The sequence below is a fragment of the Schistocerca gregaria genome, chromosome 7 (assembly GCF_023897955.1).
Source record: "Schistocerca gregaria isolate iqSchGreg1 chromosome 7, iqSchGreg1.2, whole genome shotgun sequence".
Lineage (NCBI taxonomy): Eukaryota > Metazoa > Arthropoda > Insecta > Orthoptera > Acrididae > Schistocerca > Schistocerca gregaria.
The window spans coordinates 368,524,332-368,550,184 of NC_064926.1; positions in this window are offsets into that span (position 1 = coordinate 368,524,332).

The following is a 25,853-nucleotide window of genomic DNA, read 5'->3' on the forward strand; positions in this document are numbered from 1 at the left end:
ATAACTAAAAAAAAAAGCAAGGCAGATAAAATTGGAAGATCAGTACAGGCAAAGGAAACAAAAGTGCACGTCATTACTTCTCCATCTTCTATTGTAGTTTCTTCTTTATCACCTGAAGAATCACAAAGGGCATTTACAAGTTCAGAAGAATTCGATGTTGGTGATAGTGAGTTTTTAGAACGTACTTTGGATATATCCCAACTGAGTGTAAGAGACGCTGTGTATATTCTTCAAGCGATAGCATAGGCACTAGCTGAACAATATCGAAGAGCTCCAGCGTCACGTACGTGAACTTGTGACACGTGAAATGCAAATCTTCCTATTTCCATCTGTTGTACTATAAATTCTTTTCCTTTATTTGTTATCTGAAGATATGACATTTCTGTGTCTTTATATATTGTAATTGTTTTACTATATATATATATATATATATATATATATATATATATATATATATATATATATATATATATGGCGATGTGTAATTGGTTTGTTTTCTAAATATTGTTTGTATTTTTAGCTGGGTCTTGCCTTGCCTAGGGAAAACTATGCTATCGAACGGATACATCGACAGACATAGGTCTTTTGGAGAACCAAAGTGTTTAGGATCTTCCGTAGTGTTAACTGTGCCGCGTGGAGCGCGGGCAGAGCAGAGAGAGTCTGGCTGGAGTAGGGCGGTGGTGCGGTGTGTTGTGTGACGCTTCCTCTAGTTGCCGCGCTTTCGGGGTTTGGCAGCATGTAATTGCGCTCGACTTGCTATGATAATTTCTGACACGGTGTCGCGGACAGGAAGTATTAGCTGGCGCACATCAAGAGCCCGTTTCGCCTGGTGACCGTGTCGAGATGAAGGCGCGCCAACATCCAGCTTCGGCAACAGCGACGGCTGACAATGAGTGGCTGTCGCCACCTCCTCGATCGACGGCTTCAAACCTTCAATCAACCAACAGGGAAGACTGGAAGCATGTTAAGTTTTAGAACTGTATAGCAGACCTCAGATTTTCAAACGGTTAAATTTTTCTCACCTAATTACAAAAACGTAGCATGAACCTTTGTTGCTCATTGTCCCAATTGCATTACCAAGCAGGGTCCCTTCATTTTCCGGAATGAACCCAAGTGTCGTTGAAATTCCAGAATAAAAGTAATATCATTCGATTTCACTGCTTTAATTTCAAAATTCAGTTAAGGTGTTGATTGCTGGCTACAATATTTAGATGACACACGCACAAGTTAAGAGTGCGAGTTTTGTTAATATATTTTAGCTTTCCTGTGACTGCAGTTCAGCTTGGTATGTACAAAGTTTTACTATTGTTAATTGTTCAGAACTATTTAATTGAAGTTCAAAGTTAAATCTCTTATTTCTAAATTGCATAGATTCAAGTAGTTTTGAAATGATTGTTGAGGTAGCCCAAGACTAACCTTATTTTATTGAACTTCACAGTGCTTCAGAAACAAAGTTCACTACTAATTTCAGTCACTGAATTAACTTTCAATTTTCCGGTTTTACTAATTATTTTGCTACATTAAGTCAGAGTGCAGCGAAATTAATTACTTCTGACAAACATTCAGTTTTCACACAACACGTGTCAACCTTCAGTTGCCAGGCTTTTAGTGCTAATTATATGTGCATTAATCTTTCATTTTCGTTATTATAGTAGTCGTCCATATGTCTGGTGACCGTAATTTTCCCCAAATCACAAATATCTAAATAACGCCAATTAATTGTTAACGTAGGGACCGCACATTTACTTTCTTTATTAATTTTACCCTTTTCTCAAAATTAAATTCCACTAATTTCATTTGCATTTTTCCTTTCATGTAGCTGTAACCCTTTCCTCCATCTTTACCGACAAATTGACTTCGGTGACGATTGCTTTTCCCAAATTTCCATTAGGTGCACGCGGTTTCATTTTTTACTGTCATTAAGGTCGGTAAGTGTGGGGGAGGTTACAAACTTATTTTGAAAAATGTATGTGAATGTAAAGTGCTTGGTATAAGATGGAAAGCTGAACTGTCAGGTTTTGACAACTGGGAGAAAACCGGAAAAGCTTCAATGTCAGTAATTATTACACTAGCAAAGAGATTATCGAAAAATTTCTCGATAAATCGGACACTAAGGAGATGTTAGAAAATTATGGATCTGAATTAGATAAATCAACACTGAGAACTGATTACCGTGAACTAGTAGAGCTCTGAGTGATATCTTTAGGAGGACACCCTCCTGGAGCAAAGCATCAAGCATGATGGATGGCAAGAGGTATTTATTTATTAAAGTGTTTCTGCTAAGATTACAACTTGAACGATCTATTGAAAATTAAAATAAGGTACATCGAGAGAAGTATGCCTTTCCATTGTATGTGTTTGTGTAAAAGCATGGTATCAGTGCCGTGGAGCTGTAAGACTGTCTCATCTGATTCTGTGCTTCGTAAAATATCTGAAATCAAATTAAAGGTAGATTTCAGGATTTCAAAAGCACCTATAAGGGAATTTAGTAATGATTTGTGTTATGTATCGGAACAGTTGTCTCTCTTATAGCCCTTTGATGTACGTACAAACCAATGTCGAGATGGTAGCAAAGTTGCGCAGAGAGAATCTAGAAATGGAAAAGACATACTGGATGGAGCATTATACTACAAGATTAAAGTCATTGTAATTATCGTGTATTATTGGTTTAACCTTGTTAGTTTATACCTTCCATTCTAATTATCGTTTATTTAGGTTTTACTTTGTTGATTTATACCTTTCAATTCACTCTCATTTTTATTTCACCGAAAACTCGAGTCAACTTTGTGTCAGGCAAGAGCAGTGATCAGTTATTTTGAGTGAAAACTATGGACCATAGTTTTATTCAAGAATGTCCTTCGATATGAATGAGCAGCAATTCACATATAGAGGCTAAACGTATAGTTAAGGAGTTAAAACCTATTAATAACTCTGCGGAAACTCTATCAAATAAAGGTAAGATTTTTTAGGACTGTTGACCATAGATGAGGTGCAGAAGAAATTGTACTGCGTTGTATGAAAGAACAATGTTGACTGAACCGGATTGCAAGAAAGAAACACTGAAAAAAGTATTCTAAAGAATAATAAAAGCAGCCTAAAATCGAATAAGTACTTGATTTTGTTTTTATGTAGGTATCGTTAACTTTAAAAGAGGGTAAAAACTATAAAACCTAGCATTCCCAATATTAAAGTTTGTCGCTCTACTTTGCACGGGTTAATGTTGCCCTATTAAGATGAAATCTTTTTCCCATATGATTCTAACCTAACAGAAATCCTTTAAGGGGGAGCGTAAAATTTTGCGAAAAAGGAAATTTTTCAGCCAAAATAAGACACACCGAAATGTAAATACACATATAAGAAACTTCGAAAGCAGGTCGCTCTATCGCGTAATTGATTACTGATGGCGATGGGGCGGTATATATGTGAAAGAATATATCGTTGTTCAACTTTACGATACTTGTAACCTGCGCAGAATAGAAATAATCCTATATTCACATCTTTAACCAGCACCATTGTGCAGTTCAACGTGTGATGTGTGGGAAATGAACTCACAGAGTAGGGCTGCGGCCTTCATTTGTTTACCTTAGTTATTTAGCAACGTCCTGACAAACTAAGTAAAAGGTGATTCCTTTTTACCAGTGATGGAGATGAAACCGTGTCTTTCCATTGTACTGACAGCTTAAAACTTTGTAACGAAACTTACAAACCACGGGCTGATCAAATTGCATGATTTTCCTTATGCCAGTTTTTTGCTTATCAGAATACAAATTCAAAAATTATAGGATGCACCTAATATGAAACTTCCATCAAATCTTCGGAAAGTAGCATCAGAACACGATGTCGTTCTGAGAGCTTCTGACAATGTTCACCGGTGAAAAATCTGCTTCAACGAATAAATGGAAGTACTGCTCTTTTCCTGCTCACATATTGATACTTGCGTTAAATATGGATAATACCTTTCATAGTGTGCTGTGTGTCAGAGTATTTTGACGAAAACAGTGATGTTATAAGAAATACTACTGTTTTATGGTGCAGTTATTTATACACTGTTAACATTCACTGTGAAAAGTAAAGGACAGACTTCAAGAATCAATCCTTTCTTGTTTTCTTCTACGTTATTCACACTTATGTCTGTTCTTAATATGATAGCTACGATTACACAATGACCTTAGCACCTGCCGATCTGTGCTGAAGGATAGTGACATTTTTCTTTTATTGCTTGAACACAGAATTAACTTACAGTACCACTGTTCTTTCAACGTATGCTGTTTCCCACTGCGTATAGAAAAAGAATCATTTCGTGTACGAACAGAGTACTGTAGCAAGATCCGTGCTACGCAGTTCCGTATGGATCTGGAAGAAGTGCTTTGCTACATGTACACCTAGCTAGTACCGACTAGGCTCTGTAATGGGGTGTACTTTTTAAGGAGAAAATGGGAATGTGTTTATGTCGCTGCACAGGAACATACTTAACATATAAATTATACAGTGCTGCCTAAAGCAATGTTTCATATTACCTCAGTAACAAACATTGCAGAGCAAATGATATCTGAAGTGGTGGTGGAATTTTCTTGAGTTTTTGATGGATGCACTATATGTTGGATGGAAGGATGATGTCACATAGAAATATCATAATAAGCAGAAATCTATGCACTCTAGAGGCTTTGTATCAATTTCCACATGCGACAGCTCGAGGCATATCAGGATAAACTGGTGTGGAGACAGGGAGAACGAAAGAAATCGAGCCGAAAAGAACTGGCTTGCGTTGAAACAGATCATCAGCCTATATCAGCCTATACTATTACAATGACCTCCTGTAAATGGCTCATACCTTGTGGATTAGGAGAAGCATGAGACTTTTTTAACAGAAAGGATACGTGTGACAAATTAACGTCTGGCTGAAACGTTTATATTTTTCTCCACTAAAAAGAAGGAGGATTTTAAGCTACCATCCATAACTTTGGAAATGGACTGCTCGAGTGTGATCCTGTATTAAATAGTAGCGATAAGGAAGTACTTCTAAAAACACCAGTATGGTACGTACATGGTGCAGAAGTATGGGACAAATTGGCAATTACTTGATGATGGCAGGGAACACCCTACAGAGCATCACTCTACTTAAATAACCCTGACAGAAGTTTGGATGCTATGTTACACACGTCTGATTTCATTGCTTCACTTGACTAGTGGGTATTTTCTTTATCAGCCAATTACAGTTGAAATCAGGACGAAATCTATGTGCGAATATGTGGCGCGGAAGACTGAAGTTTCAATGAAATGGTTGTTAATGGTGAGAGCGAGTACTGCACACAGCATCATTGTAGTTTTATAACCCTGACAGATGTACGGAAACTATTTTACACACACCTAATTCCATTGCTCTGTTGGATGACTAGGTATTTTCTTCATAAACATAATTCATTTCAAATTCAGGAAGGAAGATATGTTACATAGAAGATTGCAGGAGTCAGTGAATAAAGGACTTACTGATTTACGAAATCGGTATGGGATGTATAACCAAATATATAGCGTGAAACTCTGTAGTTTTAACGGAACATCGGTCAATGGTATGAGGGAGTATATACACACAGACACACACACACACACACACACACACACACACACACACACACACACACACACACACACAAACAAACAAACAAACAAACAAACGTAAACACACATACGCAGAGCATTACTGTACTTAAACAGAACTGAAGACATCTGAAAACTAGACGACAGTATTTCGCAAATAATTGATTTGTGTATTTTCTGAATTCCATATTTATTGCATACAAAATCTCTTGGAGTAGGTATACCTCCTTGCACTGAACTTTCGTTGATCTTAGAATGACTGAATAACCAAAATCAGAAACAACACCTTTCCGTCTCAATGCTCCTACTATCGTAAGCAAGACAATACCGCAGACCTAGTCTCGTTCTATTAATCACATATCGCTTCCCGCAAACCACTTATTTCACGACACTTTGATGCTTTAGAAATACGCTCTGAGATGACTCTCAGGCCCTTATTTTGAACGCAGCAACAACAAACAAACTGAGTATCGATGCACTAATACTGCTGCTGTCGAAGACAGGAAATTACAGACAGAACGGGCTCTACTTAGCCATCGACTGCCTCTCGATATGCCATTTTGCCACACAGCTTCTACCATTCTGCTTGAACGATCACACCTTCGTACCTCACCATATATCCTCAGTTTTTACTATAACTTTGAGGTCATTGTCAGCTACTATCCCGACATGAAGAGACATAGACCCGTTTGTGGTCAAATGATATGTACTGGTGAACAGTAACATCTATTCGACAGTTCAGTGCTACATAAACACCATCTATCAAACGTGTGAGTCCACATGTGTTCGTGTTACATGGCTGATCTACTTAGCAAAAGCACCATGTTGATGCTGTTAGGATGGTAGTATAGTCTCTAGGAAATACGAGGCAATTATGCTGGAAACGTAACGGTAGATTAGAGCATGTATGGAGGTATAGAGATAATCGTTTTATACAATAATAGCGCATGAGAGAGGGGTGAAAGGGTAGGCGATAATATTGGCGCAATGTACCCTCCACCAGGCACTATTCTGTGGCTGGCGGAGTGCTTATTTTAGGTGTAGAATGTTTGCAGGCGATGGAAGTTTTTGCGAGCAGGTGGGAAGACCTGTAGTGGGGCTCGTAGCTGACCGGAATGCAACTAAATCCATATCACATTAATAGGACTAGGAATATTCTACACTGTCATCAGAAGCAATGAAGTGCTTATCATTAAGTATATGGAGTTAATTAAACTAGAATGCTTATCTCTGGCTCGGATTCATTTGCACGAAACATGAGGGAAATTACTTAAACAGGTTTACCTACGTGTGGCAGGCGAACAGTCGTCAATCCCGTCCGCATGTCATCTAACAGTACGACTCGTACTAACGCTTACGTAATGGTGTATTTGTTTCTAAAAATAATAAAAATCGGTACCACTACATCTATGTGCACTGCCCACTGCTCTAGCCGCAATACAGTGTCACGGCCAGGACTCTGCCGAGTAGCGCATAGGAAAAAGTGAACAACGCTCTGATTAAACGCTAAGTATTTTACCTACTCTTACGGAAGCTCTGACTTGTACCTGGTTTGAACAGAGAATACGCACCAACGTAAGTGATTCAATGGATACTGCGTACTGGTAGCTCTGTGACGCTGTTAGAATCGCAGGACGTCGGCATATCGCATTTGAAGAAAGACCATGTATTACTTACAAACCGGTATACACTGAACGAAGACTTTGATACCATTATACATTCATATACACGTAGAGTAACGATCAAGGAATATGATAAAGGAAATCAGGGTAGGTACATGGACATATTTTTAGACAGTCATTCGATATCGATGATTTCAGGTATAATACATCTGAATTTCTTAGTACAGTCCACGGACAATTAAAGCGCACCAAAAAGACTTTCTTGGTCATATGATAAACATCTGGGATAGCGATCATAGAGGAGATTTAGGACGTTTAGGCCGGCCGGAGTGGCCGACCGGTTTTAGGCGCTTCAGTCTGGAACCGCTCGACCTCTACGGTAGCATGTTCGAATCCTGCCCCAGGCATGGATGTTTGTGATGTCCTTAGGTTTCTTAGGTTTAAGTAGTTCTAAGTTCTAGGGGACAGATGACCTCAGAAGTTAAGTCCCATAGTGCTCAGAGCCATTTGGACTATTTTTTACGACGTTTAGAGAGTCATAAAGAAAATCATTATTATTCGATAGTTCCGCATGAAAGGAGCATAGAAAATAAAAATCAACAATGCTGCTACGATATAGGCCACAGTGCAGTTAATTAAGGAATATGTGTTTACTTGTAGGTTCCTATATATAGTAGGTTTTCAAAACCGGTAGACTTTAACACTTTTTAGCGGACTGAAGATTAATTAGAGTTGGAGATGAATGTGGATAAATGTAACTATTTAATCTGAAATAAACGAACACACCCGTACTATTCTTCTACATCACTGACTGAAATCACTGTAAACAATACCAATTGTAAGATAAATGGATAGAAGCATCAGAAGCATCAGCATGGTGGTGAATTTCATCCTGTACGACAGTGTGCTATCTTTTTCTTCATTGTGGTAACTTTCTACACAGCCAGTGACGGGTAGAAAGCTACACAGTGAGAGGGCTATACAGCCTTTTAACTAATGAACATTTCTATAGCAATGTGATAGAATATCGAAAGAATTCGTAGGGTTCTGTGACTTTGCTGGGGCACCTAGAGCCAGCGTTACTCGCCAAAATCAGGTAGATTCCAACGCTATAAGATCGTAAGATTCGTGATAATGTGGGTATAAGCTGAGAGCTGCTTTCTTTACGGCTATTTCCAAGAGTTGTGAGCAAACTTGTTACTCCGTCCGACATACGCCTCGCGAAGTGACTATACCGAGAAAACTTTGGGTAATACGAAGCGTTTTCTTGGAGAGACATTCAGCAGCGAAAGTTGCGTCTTTTGTGATACTGATAAATATGTAAGGGTGGATAGGATGCAAAGACATATTACTGCTGCACTATACATCTGTATATAAAAATGGTTCAAACGGCTCTGAGCACAATGGGACTTCTGAGGTCATCAGTCCCCTGGAATTTAGAACTGCTTAAATCTAACTAACCTAAGGACATCACACAAATCCATCCCCGAGGCACGATTCTAACCTGCGACCGTAGCGGTCGCACGGTTCCTGACTGAAGCGAGTAGAACCGCTCGGCCACCGCGGCCGGCCATCTGTATGTAGATGGTTGAACTTTACTGATGGAACCGTGTCACCTGCAAAAGAGCAGCCCTTCTGTTAAACTACGCTGTGAAGATATCGAATAATATAATTATTCTTAATACGCCTTTTTACCTTCATGTGAAATAGGCAACCCATTTAGCACAACCAGTTGTTGGTAAAGGCGTCACTCCCTGACCTCTCTCATTGAGATCACGCTAGTGGACGAGATAAAGCAAGAACAACGTCTTTAAATTAGATGCAAATCATTCAGGAAGATAACATTCTTCAAAGTGCTTATGTGTGCCTGTGGATAGATGCTCTGACATTTTAATAGGTAGATTAAATTACATTGATGACTTACAGATAATGTCCTGTGTTATGACACTGCTCTGCAACTCAGGATAGTGTTAGCTCCAGGCGAAAAAAGCAAATTTGCTTGACGACACCAAGCAGTAATAAAGCTTTCCAACCTCAAGTCATGTGTAATACATTCATCATTGTTCACAGTGTTGGACTGACGGAAAAAATACCAGTACTGCCACACATTAACTGAACTTGAAGTTTCGTAGAACAAATGAAGTCACATACGTCTGCAAACGTACACAAGTTTACAGGAGAGACGGAAATTCGTGCACTTGAATACATAAGGAGAAAGAAAAGTGGTTAAAGCAAATCTTTTATTCGTGATAAGTGCAGGAGGCTTCCATAGCGTCGGACAGAGGCATGCCGCCTCTTACTTGGAGGCTGAGGGGCAGAGCATCCGCACTCGACCAGTCTCAAAAGGCCACACAAAGCGATTGTGCCTTGACGTCCACTGCTTGTGGAGGGGGGGGGGGGAAGGGTTACGGCTGCTGCTGGAAGCCTGTGTAGTCGCTTTACACACACACACACACACAACACATACACTGAGACGTCTAATGTGGTGGGTGAAAACACAGTGTGCTTTGCGGTGAGATGGGGTCACTGTGCATAATAGAGAAATTGGTTATTGCACACTTTTAAGGGTTCACTGAACTCTGCTGTAATTGTTTAAGTATACAAAATCATTATTTACGTGTATCTTGTTAAAAAGTAGGGGAACAATGCGTCGAAACCTATATTTGTACATCAGCGTGGATGCTCCGCAGGCCACAGTACGGGACGTGGCGGAGAGTGTCCTGCGTCACTGCAAGTCATTTCCTTTCCTTCACCACTTGCAAATCAAAGCGAGGGAAAAACGACTGTCTATATGCCTCCGTAGTTTCTCGCATCTTACCTTCGTGGCCCTTACACGCAGTGTTTGTTACCGTCAATAGAAACACTCGGCAGCCAGATTCAAATGCCTATTCTCTAAATTTTCTGAGCAGTGTTCATCGAAAAGGACCTCTTTTTCCCACCAGGGATTTCCATTTGAGGTTTCGAGGCGTCTCCGTAATACTTGGGTCTTGTTCGAACCTATTGGTAACAAATCCAGAAGCCCATCTCTGAATGGTTTCGATGTCCTCCTTCAATCAGACTTGGCACGGACACCAAACAAGCAAGCACTACTCAAGAACAGGTCGTACCAGCGTCCTACACGCGGTCTCCTTTACAGATGAACCACATTTTCCTAATAATCTCTAAAAAAAGCCCAAAGTCGACCATTCACCTTCCCTGCAACGGACATCACATAATCGTTACATTCCGTGTCACTTTGCAACGTTACGCCTGGATGTTTAAATATAGTGACTGTGCGAAGCGGGACACTGATAATGCTGTATCTCAACAATGAGGATGGCTTTCCCTACTCATACGCACTAACTTAATGTTTTTCACAGTTAGAGCTAGTTGTCACTCATCACATAAACTAGAAATTTCGTCTAAGTCATTTTTTAAACTCTTACAGTCATAAATTACCGTACACCACAGCATCATCAGCAAACAACCGCTACCCACTCTGTCCGCCAAAACATTTATATGTAAAAAAAAAACAACACCTCCCTGGGGCACTCTCTACGATACTCATGTCTCTGAAGGACACTCGCCTTCGAGAACAACATATCGGTTTCTGTAACTTGAAACGTCTTTAAACCTGTATCAAACCTGTAACATATCTGTGAATCTCTTCCACATGCTAATACCTTCGTTAACAGCCTGCAATCGGGCACCATGTCAAATGCTTTCCGAAAGTGTATGGAACCTGCCTGTTGCCCTTCATCAATATTTCACAGTATATCACCTAAGGAAAGGTCAAACTGAGTTTAGCACGAGCGATGCTTTCTAAAACTATGCTGATTAGTGGACACAAGTTTCTCGATCTCACAAAAAAATTTAAAAAAATTATATTCTAAATGAGAAAATGTTCAACTATTCTTAAGCGAATCGAAGTTACTGGTCTTTAATTTGGAGAGTCCATTTTTTTACCCTTCTTATGCAGAGGAGTAACCTACTCTTTTATCTAGCCACTTGGGACTTTTATCTGCGCAAGAGATTCGCCATAGTTACAAAGTAGTTAAGAGGCCAATGCCGTAGGGTACTCTTTTTACAATGGAATTGGGGCTCCACCCAGACGTGGCAACGTATTTGTATTCACTCCTTTCAATGTCCCAGGGACGCTTATTATTATGTCGTCCATAGTGGCGTCTTACAGATGGTGAAATAACTGTATGATTTAAGAGATTCTCCTGCGTGAACGTTTTCTCGAACGTGAAATCTGAAACTTCGACTTTCGTTTTGCTATCTTCAGTTGTTACGCCAGACTGTTCAACGGGGACTGGATGGAAGCCTTCGTCACTAGCGCGTTCTCTTTGAACCGAATGTGCAATAGTCTCGCCATCCTTAGCATTTACCAAATTCCGTTATTAAACGACAGTGGGTTTTATCCATCCTTAATCCACTTACTAGGCGCATAAGTTTCCGGACCACGATTTAGAATTTGCTTAAACTTCGCCCATAATTGCACAGCTCACATCTCACTGGATGTATGTAATGACAGTTCACTGTCTAAGTGAGGTGCTAACAACTGTTTATCTGCTATATCTAGCACAAACCCTCTCCTAGCACTTTTGACTGATTTATTAACGTTCTTAAGTGTAGTTGCTGTAACGCCACCATGAGGCCAATCCCCGTGACTATAACGACGTAGTCGCTAAAGTCCAGCCTGCTTGTAGCTACAGGGCCTAAAATATTTCCTTTTCGTGTATGCTGCCAAACTAGTTGCTCAATATAGCGTTCAGAAAACGTTTTCAAAAGTACTTCGCGCGATTGTTTGTTTGTACTCTCGCCATGTATCCATAGGCATCCGAGTCTAATCGGTAGCCTAAGTCTCCTCTAACTGTTACTGCAGGATGTGGGAATTTAGCTTCTATTGACCGTAGACTTTCTGTGAACTACTCTGTAGCTATCACAGTGGAATCAGATGTCCAGTAAATGAGTCCAACAATCAACTCGGTTTCGTCTACACCTGTTATACGCGACCAGATAAGTTCACGGTCACCCTCAACTTTGACCTCAATTGAGACACAATATCTGTAAATTTCAATGAGCGCTCCTCCTCTTATGGCCCCTTATATGTCTTTCCGACATACGTTCCACAACTCACTAAACATCTCACAGTTTCAGGCAATTCTCGGTCCAAGAATTATTTGAGACCGAGTATTTGCACTGTGGCGAAATTGCTGCCTGTGAATGTCCATGTAATTTGTGCTGTTTAAGATGTTTGAGCACTACCTCGTCCCAGCATGAGATGAACGCGAGAAAAAATTTAATAAAAATGTTGTGTTAAACACTGGTGAAGGAATGCGCCAGAGACGTATCTGATTTATCAGACGTACACAGATAAGGATAAGCAGACTCAATATGAACCTTGTACTGGAGCCTGGTAATGGAAAAAGTGCTAAATAATTATATCCTATGAAAAAAGCGCCAGATCCAATAAACTAATGTAATAGTCGTATATGAGATGCAACACAATGAAAGAAAATACAGTGTTCATATTAACACCTGTTGTACAATGACTGTGATACTATCAACACTAACTTATGTTCGATTCCTTGGAAAAATCACACGCAAACTTTTATGGTATCATTTTATTACGTGATGGAAAGGTCGGTTTTGTAATAATTTCTCTTTGCTACCTCAGAATGTAACTAATTTTCGATAACATAATGCAACTTACTTCATTTAATGCTCATATGTGTGTAAAGTACTCTTCTTCCGAGTTATTGGCATTTTCATTGCAGCAGATTTACGTTAATTGTTAGCAGTCATTCCTGCAACATTCTCTAAATTCACCTAAAGCTGGACATGGCACTCACATAATAGCTGAAACTGGCATCATTAATCACGAGAAATAAAATATGACACAAAAGATGCAGTAGGGTAATTGGTTAGTGATCTTACCTGTATATAATGTCTTTAGTCTTGTTTCTGGTCTGAAATTCGTATGTGACGGACCAGCGCAGTATGCACCCAATGTCGTAGGCTTCAAATGGTTAAAATGGCTCTGAGCACTATGAGACTTAACGTCTATGGTCATCAGTCCCCTAGAACCTAACTAACCTAAGGACATCACACAACACACAGTCAACACGAGGCAGAGAAAATCCCTGACCCGCCGGGAGTCGAACCCGGGAACCCGGGCGCGGGAAGCGAGAACGCTACCGCACGACCGCGAGCTGATGACCAATTTCGTAGCTGCTGTAGTCTTTCCGTCCTCGCGAGAAACAGATGCACACAATGATTATGCACAGAGTCCGGACCTAAACGGTCAACAATTCAACTTTCCCCCCCCTTTCCTCCCGCCCCCATTAAATAGAAGATCGATTACTACGACTCAATAATATCCAATTACTTGACTGGAATCTTTTGGGCGAGAAAAGTCACTTCCCCAATGATTTAAAACAAATATCTCCCAAACTTCCAGGTATAAATTTAATTCCTTTTGAGTTCTCAAGTCCATAAAAGAAAATGATTAGACAGCTACACTTTTTAATCAGAATCTGTCTGCCTCTCAATATCGAAGTCAGCACCTGAAATAAAATATCTGTGGCTCTGCAGAATCCCGACGATAGTCGGCTCTGAAAATTCTTAGGAATGTCAGAGTCACAGTCGCACGCCGTGTGGAAGCCGTCTTGGGTTTTATGACGTACTCACTCAGCAGCATGGGAATAAGTGTCCTAGTAGTGCATAAAAGTCCAGATATTAATCTCTCAGAATAGATCATAAATAGCTTTACTGATTTCCCACGATACAAAGTTCAATACTATTTACGACACACCAAATATTGTTGTGAGCACCAGAGAAGGTAGAAATTAAAATAACCAAAGAACTGAACGTACCTTTTCCATTTATGAAATTGTAATTGTCCACAAACTATCTTCATAGCTACACTTGAGGGTACGTTATCCTCTTGTATGAGATGACATACCGTCATAACTAAACGGTTTACATTCCGTATTCAAAATGGCAGCTTACAACAATGCCACTAATTACATATCCACTGCGAATCTTCTCTCCGCAACTGCAAAATATCAGAAGTATGCCCATAGCACAAGTAATGTTCCACATACTAGTCACGGAGTTTTTATATCAAGAGTCAGAGATAATCTCTCCTCTATCTTAGTCGTAATAAGTCTTTGGTCCATATATATATATCACTTGCCCAGTTACGAATAAACATTTGCACTAGAAGAGAAAAAGTAACAGGAAAAGAGTGATACTACAAATGCCGCTAGTCGTACCAACAACTTTAAACAACAGTTACATTTGTTTGCTACCAATTTTTAGGGATTGCCCAGTTTCATTAATTTGCTGAGAATTGATAACTATTAACCGTGTTCATTTGCAGACATACCACAATTTGGTATCTCAACCATTTTTTACAAAATTTCTATACATGGTCTCTAGCTTTGCGTGGGATTACAAAAAAGCTACCTCGTTTGGTAAAATGTTGCTGCCTTTCGCGTGTGCGGAGGCGTATATGTCACTCTACCACACATCCATAATAGGTCACAAATTCAGGGCTACCCACTAGGGAGCTGTATCCCCGATGGAAATCATGGAAAACCCCGGAATATAGCCTCGCAACCTTGACCTATTCGTGATATATAGATAAAATGCATATCAAAACTTCGAAAATTACATACAAAAAATAGAAAACTAGAATAGCATATACAATCACTTTGACAATTTTAAAATTTTAACTAATGTCGTTTGGTATAGTGTTTGAATGTTTAGATTACTAGTAGGGCATAAAATACAGTTCGCGTGTCTAAAACAGTTCAGTGAGCAAATACAAAATAACAATCTGTTGGTCTGGATAGACAGATTCTACCGATGTTGATGACGATGGATGGAGCTGGTCGTCAGATGGATTGCTGGATGCTGGAGGCTGAATAGAACTGTTGGAGATTGATGTAGGACGAATCCTGTTGGAACCAGGTTGTAGGAAAGTGGGATGATGTGGAACATCACTGCCCCAGACAGGAGCTGCATGACATTCATTTCAAACTCTGGATGAGAACGATATATTTACCTTCAACATTGCAAAAGAATAGGTTTGTAGTATATTTCTCCATCGGATCCTTTATGAGTTCAGTAGATACGGAAGAGGTATGATCCAGCGCCTTGTCCGATGCATAGGAATCGCTTTCAATTATTTTAAGTTAGTCTTTCCGAAGTAAATAACTGCTCATCATAATTTCATGATATTGGGGTGTTCTCCTTCTATGTGAAGTCGGCAGATCATTCAATACTTTTTGCAACTTGTACCACATAACTATACATATACGAGTTTTTAGTTTGAGACGACATTCAAGGAAGATCATCTTTCATTTTGGAAATTTTTCTCTCTTTTTTCATAGATATTGTATTATCATCCTCCATAGTAAGACAAGACAATTGTTTGTGTTATCCAGAGTGAATATTCCACCTGGAAAATGCTTCAGACAAAGACTATAAATCACCTTGCCTTCATAGCACTTCTATGCTTTCATCATACACTTCTCTCTTAAAATCCTCTGCGTTCTCAGTTTCTTTTCAGACCAAGTCCGAAGCTGAATTCACCTTAGAGCAGATCGATGAAATATTTCATCTTACATTCACAATAAACTTGAAGTAGAACAAATCACACAAACATATATAATGGATTTCATATTTCTGAAAATAAAATTCAATACGGTCTCGAACCATCAAACCACTCCCAGTCTACACCATATATAACAACCAAATTGCAACTACACTAAGCAGTATGAATGTTGTAGAAAATTTTAACTGTTCATTTTCGATTATTCCTGCAAGTCCCTGAAATGTCACTGTTATTATCAATCAAAGTATTTCCTTACGGGAAGTTCAGTCAATTCAGGCACATTTCCTCTCACACGCTGGACTTACTTACGATACATGAATCTGACTGGATAACACACGTAAACACATCCTAAATGAAAACTTAAATAATTGAAATTGAAAATCACACAGCCACACTGAAAGGAGTACATTGTGGCACACTTGTATGTGGCATCGGAATAAGATAAGAACATTAATAAATTAAAATTAAACTAGAGTACTATAAGCAATGAATATCTCTGATAGGCTCGATTATGTGGATTGCTGACTGTGGGCTACCGTAGAGCCAAGGATACTGTACTGCTAGTGTTGGAGTAAGCGAGCGCTTGGCGCACAGTCGTAGGTAGCTCTGAGTGAGGGAAAGATGATGGAGTAGGCAGTTTTTGTGGTGTGCTCTCTGAAGCCACCAAGTCTTAGTTTAATTTAGGTATGTCAATATTGTTGAACTTGGAAGCAGAAGTCTTCGTGTAAGAAAGATAAAGGTTTAAATAATTAACCATAATCAGATACTCGAGTGTAAGGCATACCGAGGGTCATAAATAGATTGAGACCACAATTTAGAAGTGAGAAAAAGTAAGCTGAAGTTTAAGAAAGTAGTCAGGAAGAATCAATGAGTAAAGAAGTGCGATGCAGAAGTACTAAGAAACAAAGAATTACACTTGAAGTTATCTTCAGGCTATACATACAGCAGTAAGGAATAGCACAGTAGTCAGATCAGTTGAAAAGGAATTGACATCTCTAAAATGGGCAATCACATAAGTTATAAAGGAAAACGTGGGTACAAAGAACGTAATTGCCAAGAAACCACCACTTGCTGAAGAAACACTTTAGTTGATCTATGTAAGCAGAAAGTACAATAACGTTCAGATATATTCAGAAATGAAGGGAAGCTAATGAGAAATGGCTGCATGAAAAACGTGAAGAAATCGAAAAAGAAATGGTTGTTGAAAGGACTGACTTGACATATAAAAAAGTCAAAACAACTTTCGGTGACTTTAAAAGCCAGAGTGGTAACATTAAGATTCCCATGGTAATTCCAGTGTTAAATGCAGAGTAGAGAGCAGATATGTGGAAAGAGTACGTTGAAGTCTTCTATGAGGGGGAAGACAATTTTGGTATATTGATGAAGAAACAGGAGCTATACGGAAGAGATAGGGGATCCAGTACTAAATGAGTGTTTGAAAGACCATTGGAAGACTTAAGATCAAATAGGCAGAAGGGATAGACAACAATCCATCACAATCTCTAAGATCACTGAGGGGAGTGGCAACAAAAGGACTATTCACGTTGGTGTGTGAATTGTATCTGCCTATCGATGCAACATCTGGCTTTAGGAAAAATATCATTCACACAATTCCGAAGACTGCAAGAGCTGATAAGTGCGAGAACTATCGCACAATCAGGTTAACAAGCAACATGCTTGGTGACAACGCTAATCTATAGAAGAACGGAAAAAATCGAGGACCTGCTAATTTACGATAAATTTAGATTTATGAAAGGTAAATGCACCAGAGAGACAGTTCTGACATTACGATTGATAATGGGAACAAGATTAAAGAAAATACGAGACCCATTCAGACGGTTTGTAGAATTGGAAAAATCCTTCGACTGTGTCAAATGTAGCAAGATATTGGAAATTCTGAGTAAAGTAACTTGCAATGAGAGACAGATAACACACAATACAAATATGTACAACAGCCAGGAGGGAATAACAAAAATATAAGACCAAGAACGAAGTGCTCGCATTAGAAACGGTGTAAGACAGGGGTGTATTCCTTATCCTCTAGTGTTCAATCTATAGATGGAAGAAGCAGTAATGCAAAATAAAAGTTCAAGAGTGGAATTAAAATTCAAGGTGAAAGAACATCAATGATAAAATTTTTTGATAGCATTGCTATCCTCAGATGAGAAATAGCAGAAATGAGAACACGAAGAAACTTAACACCAGGACTGATAGTTACAAAGTATGTGAAGTTAAGGAAATCTGGCACCTAGGCAGTGAAATAACCCAAGACGGATGGAGCAAAGATAACAGCAAAAGCAGACAAGCACTGGCAAAAAGGGCATTCCTGGCCAAGATAAGTCAACTAGTATTGAACATAGGCCGTAATTTGAGGAAGAAATTTCTGAGAATGAACGTTTGGAGCACTGCATTGTATGTCAGCGAAGCATGGAGTGTGGGAAAACCGGAAAGCTTTTTAGATGTGGTGCAACAGACAAACGTTGAATATTAAGTGGACTGATAAGAAATAAGGAGCTTCTCCGCAGAATCAGAGAGGAAAGGAATAGATGAAAAACCCAGACAAGAAGAAGGGACAGAATTGTAGGACATCTATTAAGACATTAAGTGATGAATTCCATGGTACTCGATGGATCGCGTTGGGTAGAGCAGATAGATCGCAAGTGCTACTGTGAGATCAAGAAGTTGGCATAGGAGAGGATCTCGTGGCGAGAGGCATCGAACCAGTCAGACGACTGACGAAAAAGAAAAACACCTTTCCATCTAGTTTCTTTCAAAGGCAAAATAAGAACAATTTACTACGTAAGATGTCACTTCGCACAGTAATTCCCTCAATATCGCATTCTTTAATTACACTACATACCATTACCCTTTGTTTTACATATCATGATATTCACTATCTCAACTACAGATTTCCTTTAACGTGCCTTGGGTATTACAGTTGCAGCTTGTTTGCTGTACAGGATGCTGTTGCCCCTTTTTTCACATATCATGATATTCACTATCTCAACTACAGCTTTCCTTTAACATGCCTTGGGTCTTGCAATTGCAGCTTGTTTATTGTGCAAGATGCTGGCACTCTTCACTCGCTGCATTTCACCACTGCTTCCCTCTTAATTTCCAATAATGTATACCAGTCAACATTTGAGAAACAGTTACCTAAATCAACAGGTCCTGTCAATGCCTTACGTTAACATGTCTTCCTTATCAGAAAGTCAGTATTGCTTCATGTGTTCCTAGAATCTGTGGAACCCAATTTGATCTCCGCAAGGTCAGCTGTTGAAGGGCTGTCCACTCCTGTCAGTATTTCGCAAAGTTGGATTATGAAATTAATAAAGATTCAAATATATCAGCATTTGCGTTTTTCCACCTGTCAAATATATCTTCTACATAAAAATATTTAGCTTAGAGCGATTTTTTTAAACTTGCAAACCAGGTGGAACGATTTATAATGGTATGTTCTCAAAGAATCTGAGTAATATCAGTGGTGTGTAGCCTATCCTGCTGTCTGGTTTCGACTCTTCTAGCTATATCGCCTCTCCAATCTTATCTTCACCTTCTCCATCACCGTTTTCAATAATATCCTCCTTTTGTCAATCAGCTTCCGCTATGTCATCTCCATAATCTATATACCACTCTTCTGGTTCGTTCAATTTACCCAGGCCGCATCTCCTTAATTTATAGTCTTCTTTACTTTCTGCAGATCTTAACTACTGATTTCTTCCATGAACACAACCTCTTCTTTTGTTGTAAAATGTTACTAGATGCTTCAGCTTTCATTATTTTTCTCCAGTGCATGTTCTCTTCCTGCTCTCTGCTGTTGAGTTCCATCACACTGTCATGGTTAAATTTTAGATTCCTCAATAATTTCTCTCACCTCACGTTTTTCAATCTCTTCATGATACAAGGAGTATAATCATATGTATTGCTGCATTACCCCTGTTTCAATTTATACTAATAACCTGTAATTACTTCACCAGAGGTAATACTCTTCCTGCCACCGCACCTCACAAATTCTAAATATATCTAACTCGAACGTACCCTTTTCTTGTCGTTTTTCAATTCTGTGACCTACCTCTTTAGGGATAACACATTCCGCCTTCCAGAGCGTGAAATGCACATTTCTTTAGCCCTGATATATCAAACTGAGTAGTCCCTGCCTGGAGATCCGATTGGGGGACTATTTTACGTATGGAATATCATTAAATTACACTGTAGAGCTATATGCCATTGGTGAAAGCTAACAAATTGAAATGAACCTTAGCTGATACCTAGATCATATTGTATCACTAAGGAAACGCCAGATGTTGATTCGGGTTGGCCTCAAGGAGTCGGGAGGTACGTCTACCTATATCCTGATCACAAATCACCGATATGTGGACTTCTCTTACTGGCCTTTGTAGTACATACCATAGAGGCAGCATTTTACAATATGGCTGATTTATCTCATGATTAAAAAAGAATGTGTAATTAGACACTGAAGATGCAGTAGCATACCAAAAAGGAAAAAGATATTACCTCATAACGAAATGGTTTACGTAATATAATGAAGTGTAATAGGATAATGATATATGTGGAGGATCGGAGACTTTCAACAGCAGATAGGTATCCAGGAGACTCATGTTTAAGGTGTTGATACCTTATGACAACGGCTTGTAACCTTACCAACAAAGATGTCTCGAATAGAGGTACTCGTATTGGTCCATGCTAAATACCATTCCTCTTACCACACGCGATAATTTTGCAATCATCTGGATTTGAGAAGGCCTACCATTTGAGGAAATAACCGTTTCATTTTCAATGGCAACCGCATTCATGCGCTCAATAACTTAACAACGTGCCCTGGGCCATTTTGCCTTTGTTTGGATTTCAAGCACACACCACGCTGTTGGTCACTATCTGAATGAAGCAGCCGAGTCGACCTCCTTCGTGGCTAGTGTAGGCAAAATAAATACGCCTCCTATACATAAGCTAAATTATGTATTTCGACCTCTTTCTTGGTCTTTTCCTGTTAATGGTCTCTCAATGTGTCTCCCATTCTCGATAGGGAGTTTAGTAAACATTCGCATGTCTCAGTGATATACAATGCTTCTTCTTTGACGTCTGGTCGGGAATTTGTTGAAATTGCTCTTGCATGAAGTCAACATTCCCGTGACAAAACACACCGCTACTCGTTGTATCTTCTACTTCTCCCTCTCTTTCGTTAATCCAACTTGGTACTGGTATCAAATTTACGAACAATGTTTAAGTACCGGTCAAAGAAATATTTTGTAAATCACAGAATTTTCTGATGAATTACATTTACATGATATTTTCCAATGTATTCCAGTTGGTATCTCTTTTTCTTTTAATTCGTTTTATCTGGTCGTCCCTCTTTTTCCACCTCTGCTGCTGTTCTGTTCCAAGACCACTTATCGCAATACCTGTCACTTTAGCGCTCGTGCCATGAAAAACTGTATTATGAAAATCCACGTTGAAACCATTTCGAAAAACTGAATTCTATACGTTGGCCTTCTTCCTGCCACCTGCTGTTTTGGTGCCATGATGGTCGTTGACTGGTCGTAAAGATGATTACAATCCAGTTCCTAATATTAGGTAAGACGAACTTTTTTGAATATTTACTTGATTGCCAACATTTTATGTTTCAACTCACTGAGTGATCCTGGCACTGCTCTTTTTAAGCTCACTTTGGCTTCGTTCTGCATTTATTTGTCAACTAGATTTTGGTTTCGGTTAAATATCTAATCATGCTCTCTTTGCCGTCTTGGCTATTAAACTGAGATGGCAAAGCTCATGGTATACCTCCTAATATCGTGTCGGATCTCCTTTTACCCTCGATCTGACCTGCCATGGGAAGTCTTCTGCATAATTAATGACCCACGCTGCTTCTACAGCCGTCCATACCTGCGAAAGTGTTGCCAGTGCAGGATTTTGTGACCCTTTCGATTGTGTCCCACAAATGATCGATGGGTTTCATGTCGGGCTATCTGGGTTGCCAAATCATTCACCCGAACTGTCCAGAACGTTCTTCAAACTAATCGCTAACAATTGCGGCAGGATCACATGCTACATTGTCATCTATAAAGATTCACTGTTGTTTGGGAACATGAAGTACTTGAATTGCTGCTAATAGTCTACAGGTAGCCGAACACAAAAAATTCCAGCAATGAAAAGCATAGGTGAACCAGAGGAAAACCGACACCGTTAAGGAACCACCACAAGTGTGCATAGTTCCTTGTTGACATCTTGGGTCCGTGACTTCATGTGGTCTTCACCAAACCCAAACCCTACCATCAGCACTTGTTGTTGTTGTGGTCTTCAGTCCTGAGACTGGTTTGATTCAGCTCTCCATGCTACTCTGTCCTGTGCAAGCTTCTTCATCTCCCAGTACCTACTCCAAACTACATTCTTCTGAATCTGCTTGGTGTATTCATCTCTTGGTCTCCCTCTGCGATATTTACCCCTCCACACTGCCCTTCAATATTAAATTGGTGATTCCTTGATGCCTCAAAACATGTCCTACCAATCGATCCCTTCTTCTAGTCAAGTTGTGCCACAAACTTCTCTTCTCCCCAATCCTATTCAATACCTCCTCATTAGTTATGTGATCTACCCATCTAATCTTCAGCATTCTTCTGTAGCACCACATTTCGAAAGCTTCTATTCTCTTCTTGTCCAAACTATTTATCGTACACGTTTCACTACCATACATGGCTACACTCCATACAAATACTTTCACAAACGCCTTCCTGACACTTAAATCTACAGTCGATGTTAACAAATTTCTCTTCTTCAGAAACGCTTTCATTGCCATTGCCAGTCTACATTTTATATCCCCTTTACTTCGAACATCATTAGCGATTTTGCTCCCCAAATAAGCAAAACTCCTTTACTACTTTACGTGTCTCATTTCCTAATTTAATTCCCTCAACATCACCCGACTTAATTCGTCTACATTCCATTAGCCTTGTTTTGCTTTTGTTGAGGTTCATCTTATAATCTCCTTTCAAGACACTATCCATTCCGTTCAACTGCTCTTGCAAGTCCTTTGCTGTCTCTGGCAGAATTACAATGCCATCGGCGAACCTAAAAGTTTTTATTTCTTCTCCATGGCTTTTAATATCTACTCCGAATTTTTCTTTTGTTTCCTTCACTGCTTGCTCAATATACAGATTGAATAACGTCGGGGAGAGGCTACAACCCTGTCTCACTCCCTTCCCAACCACTGCTTCCCTTTCATGTCTGTCAACTCTTATAACTGCCATCTGGTTTCTGTACACATTGTAAATAGCCTTTTGCTCCCTGTATTTGACCCCTGACACCTTCAGAATTTGAAAGAGAGTATTCTACTGAATATTGTCAAAATCTTTCTCTAAGTTTACAAATGCTGGAAACGTAAGTTTGCCTTTTCTTAATCTAGCTTCCGAGATAAGTCGTAGGGTCAGTATTGTCTCAGGTGTTCCAATGTTTCTACGGAATCCAAACGGATCTTCCCCGAGCTCGCTTCTACTAATTTTTCCACTCGTCTGTAAATAATTCTTGGTAGTATTTTGCAGCCGTGACTTATTAAACTGATAGTTCGGTAATATTCACATCTGTAAATTTTCACATCAGCACTTACCAACTGAAATCAGAGGTCTTCTGAGCAGGTCCCGGTATGTCAGTTATCTAGGGTCCAACCAATGAGGTCACAAGCCCGGTAGAGGTGCTACAGGAGATGTCGTGCTGTCAACAAGGGCCATAGCCATGGACAATTAATTCCACATTTCGAGACTCAGCTGTAACGGACACTTTCGTCCTACATTGACTTCTGCGGTTATTTCAAGTAGTGTTTCTTGTGTATTAGCCCTTACAACTCTGGGCAAATGCCCGCCGCTGCTTCGGTGGTTAAGTGAAGACCAACTGCCAATGCCTTGTCTGTGGTTAGAGGTAATGCCTGAAATTTGATACTCTCGGTACGCTCTTGACATTGAGGGTCTCGGAAATCTGAATTCTCTAACGATTTCCGAAATGAAATGATCAATGCGTCTACCTCCAACTACCATTTCGCAGTCAAAGGCTGTTAAATCCCGTCGTGAGTCCATGGCAGATATGGATGTAAAAATCTAAATCAGAATCAAAGATTTGCCAGCATCGTAAATCCCTAATCTAGATCACTTCCTTATGATACAAGTTGACTTTGTGCCAAATGTGTCGATACATTTTCTCCAATATCGATAGCTCTCGAGATTTCTGTGACTTTTTGAACGAAGTGCCAACGTTTTGTGCGACATCGGCATCCCGTATGACAGAACAGAGATGCCGGATTCCTTCATCACAAGGAGTGAGATCAAAGCAGATGTCTACGGTGCGACAAAGGCCGCTGCCAGAGACGAAAAACACAGCCTTGTGTCCCAGCCAACGACCGCTACGACTCGCTACCTGAGCGCCGCGGATCGACAACAGTGTCAGAGGTCGCTATCAACATGCGGACTATTTTCCTAAGCCACTGACGTCATCTGAAATAGTCCCAGAAGATCCACCCACCAATCGGCATAAGCCGGTGCACCGCCGGTCAGGGAGCAGTTTGTCACGGTACCCGGAATTGTGGGCATCTGCTAGCCCAGCCACAATATCCAGGCTCCTCGTCTGCTAGTAATCCCGGATCGTCAGCAGTGGTATCTTCCGACTGTGACCCAAGAGGATCATGTAACGGTGGTCTGGCTTCCCAGAACAGCTTTGCGGTAGTGCTGTGTCGACAACTCTCTATTAGGTTTGTTTCCGGCTTTTCTTTGGTGGGCTTTCTCGAGCGAGAGAATTGTGAGGATACCTTTTATTTCGTTATTAAGACCCAAATTTGGATTAATTCTTTTGCTTCTTGCTTAAAGTGCATTTTGTTTCGTCTGCCTTGTCGACATCAGTAATGTCCTTTTTTATGAATTTTACCAATTTGATTAAGGATTATCGATCACATTTTGTCCCAGTACTGTAGACAGAGCAATAAGTAACTGAAAATGTTAATGATTCGGACTAACCCACTTTACAGCAGTGTTACATTAAATCACACACACCTCTCAGACTGCCGAGATTGCGACCTTAGTATAACACACCACTCTAGGCCTACTGTGTCTGTTATTACACAGTTTTATATCTCAGCCCTCAGAGTAACAAATAATTAGACACCGGCATGAAAGGTAGTTGATACTTACAAAAGTCTTCAATGGGAAAGAGTTATCTCAGCTGCAGAAATTCTCTCAAATTTAACGTTTAATTTCTCAGATATGCGCTACGCGACATCACATGGTGGGTCATCTTACTGCCTTTATGTCGCGGCCTTCACTAGCCACCAATGTTTTAGAGCGAGTAGTGTGAGAGTGGACACACCACATCCTATTTTTTAAGTCTGACACACACATCACTAATTCTACATATTTCAAAATTGTGAAGGGCTGAAACTGGTAAGTAATGTGAATTATACAGGGTGGTCCATTGATCGTGGTGAACAGTTGGTAACAGGTAGTTTTTTGAAATTGAAATACAGAACGTAGGTACGTTATAACATTTTATTTCAGTTGTTCCAATGTGATCAGTAGTTCGCCTTCCTTAATATTCGCACATGCATTGACAATGCTCTGACGCATGTTGTCAGTCATTGCTGGTGGATTACGACAGCAAATATCATTCAACTTTCCCGATAGCAAAAAATCCATGGACGTCAGATCCCATGAACGTGCGGGCCATAGTATGGTGCTTTGACGACCAATCCACGTGACATGAAATATGCTATTCAATACCGCTTTAACCGCATTGTAGCTATACCACAAAAGTTACTACTAAAACATGTTTTACTTTCCAGAAGAGTTCAGAAAAACTGTGCAGATATAAAACAGATACACCGCGAAAGCAACAATGTAAATTGTGTCACACATTAGTAGGGTTGTGATTTAATCGTGTAGCTGTCAAAGAAACCAAATACTAAGTCATCTTAAATCTCACAGAAAGTACTTCAAATAAAGAATGTCTTTTCAAGTAAACCAAAATGTAGCATTAAA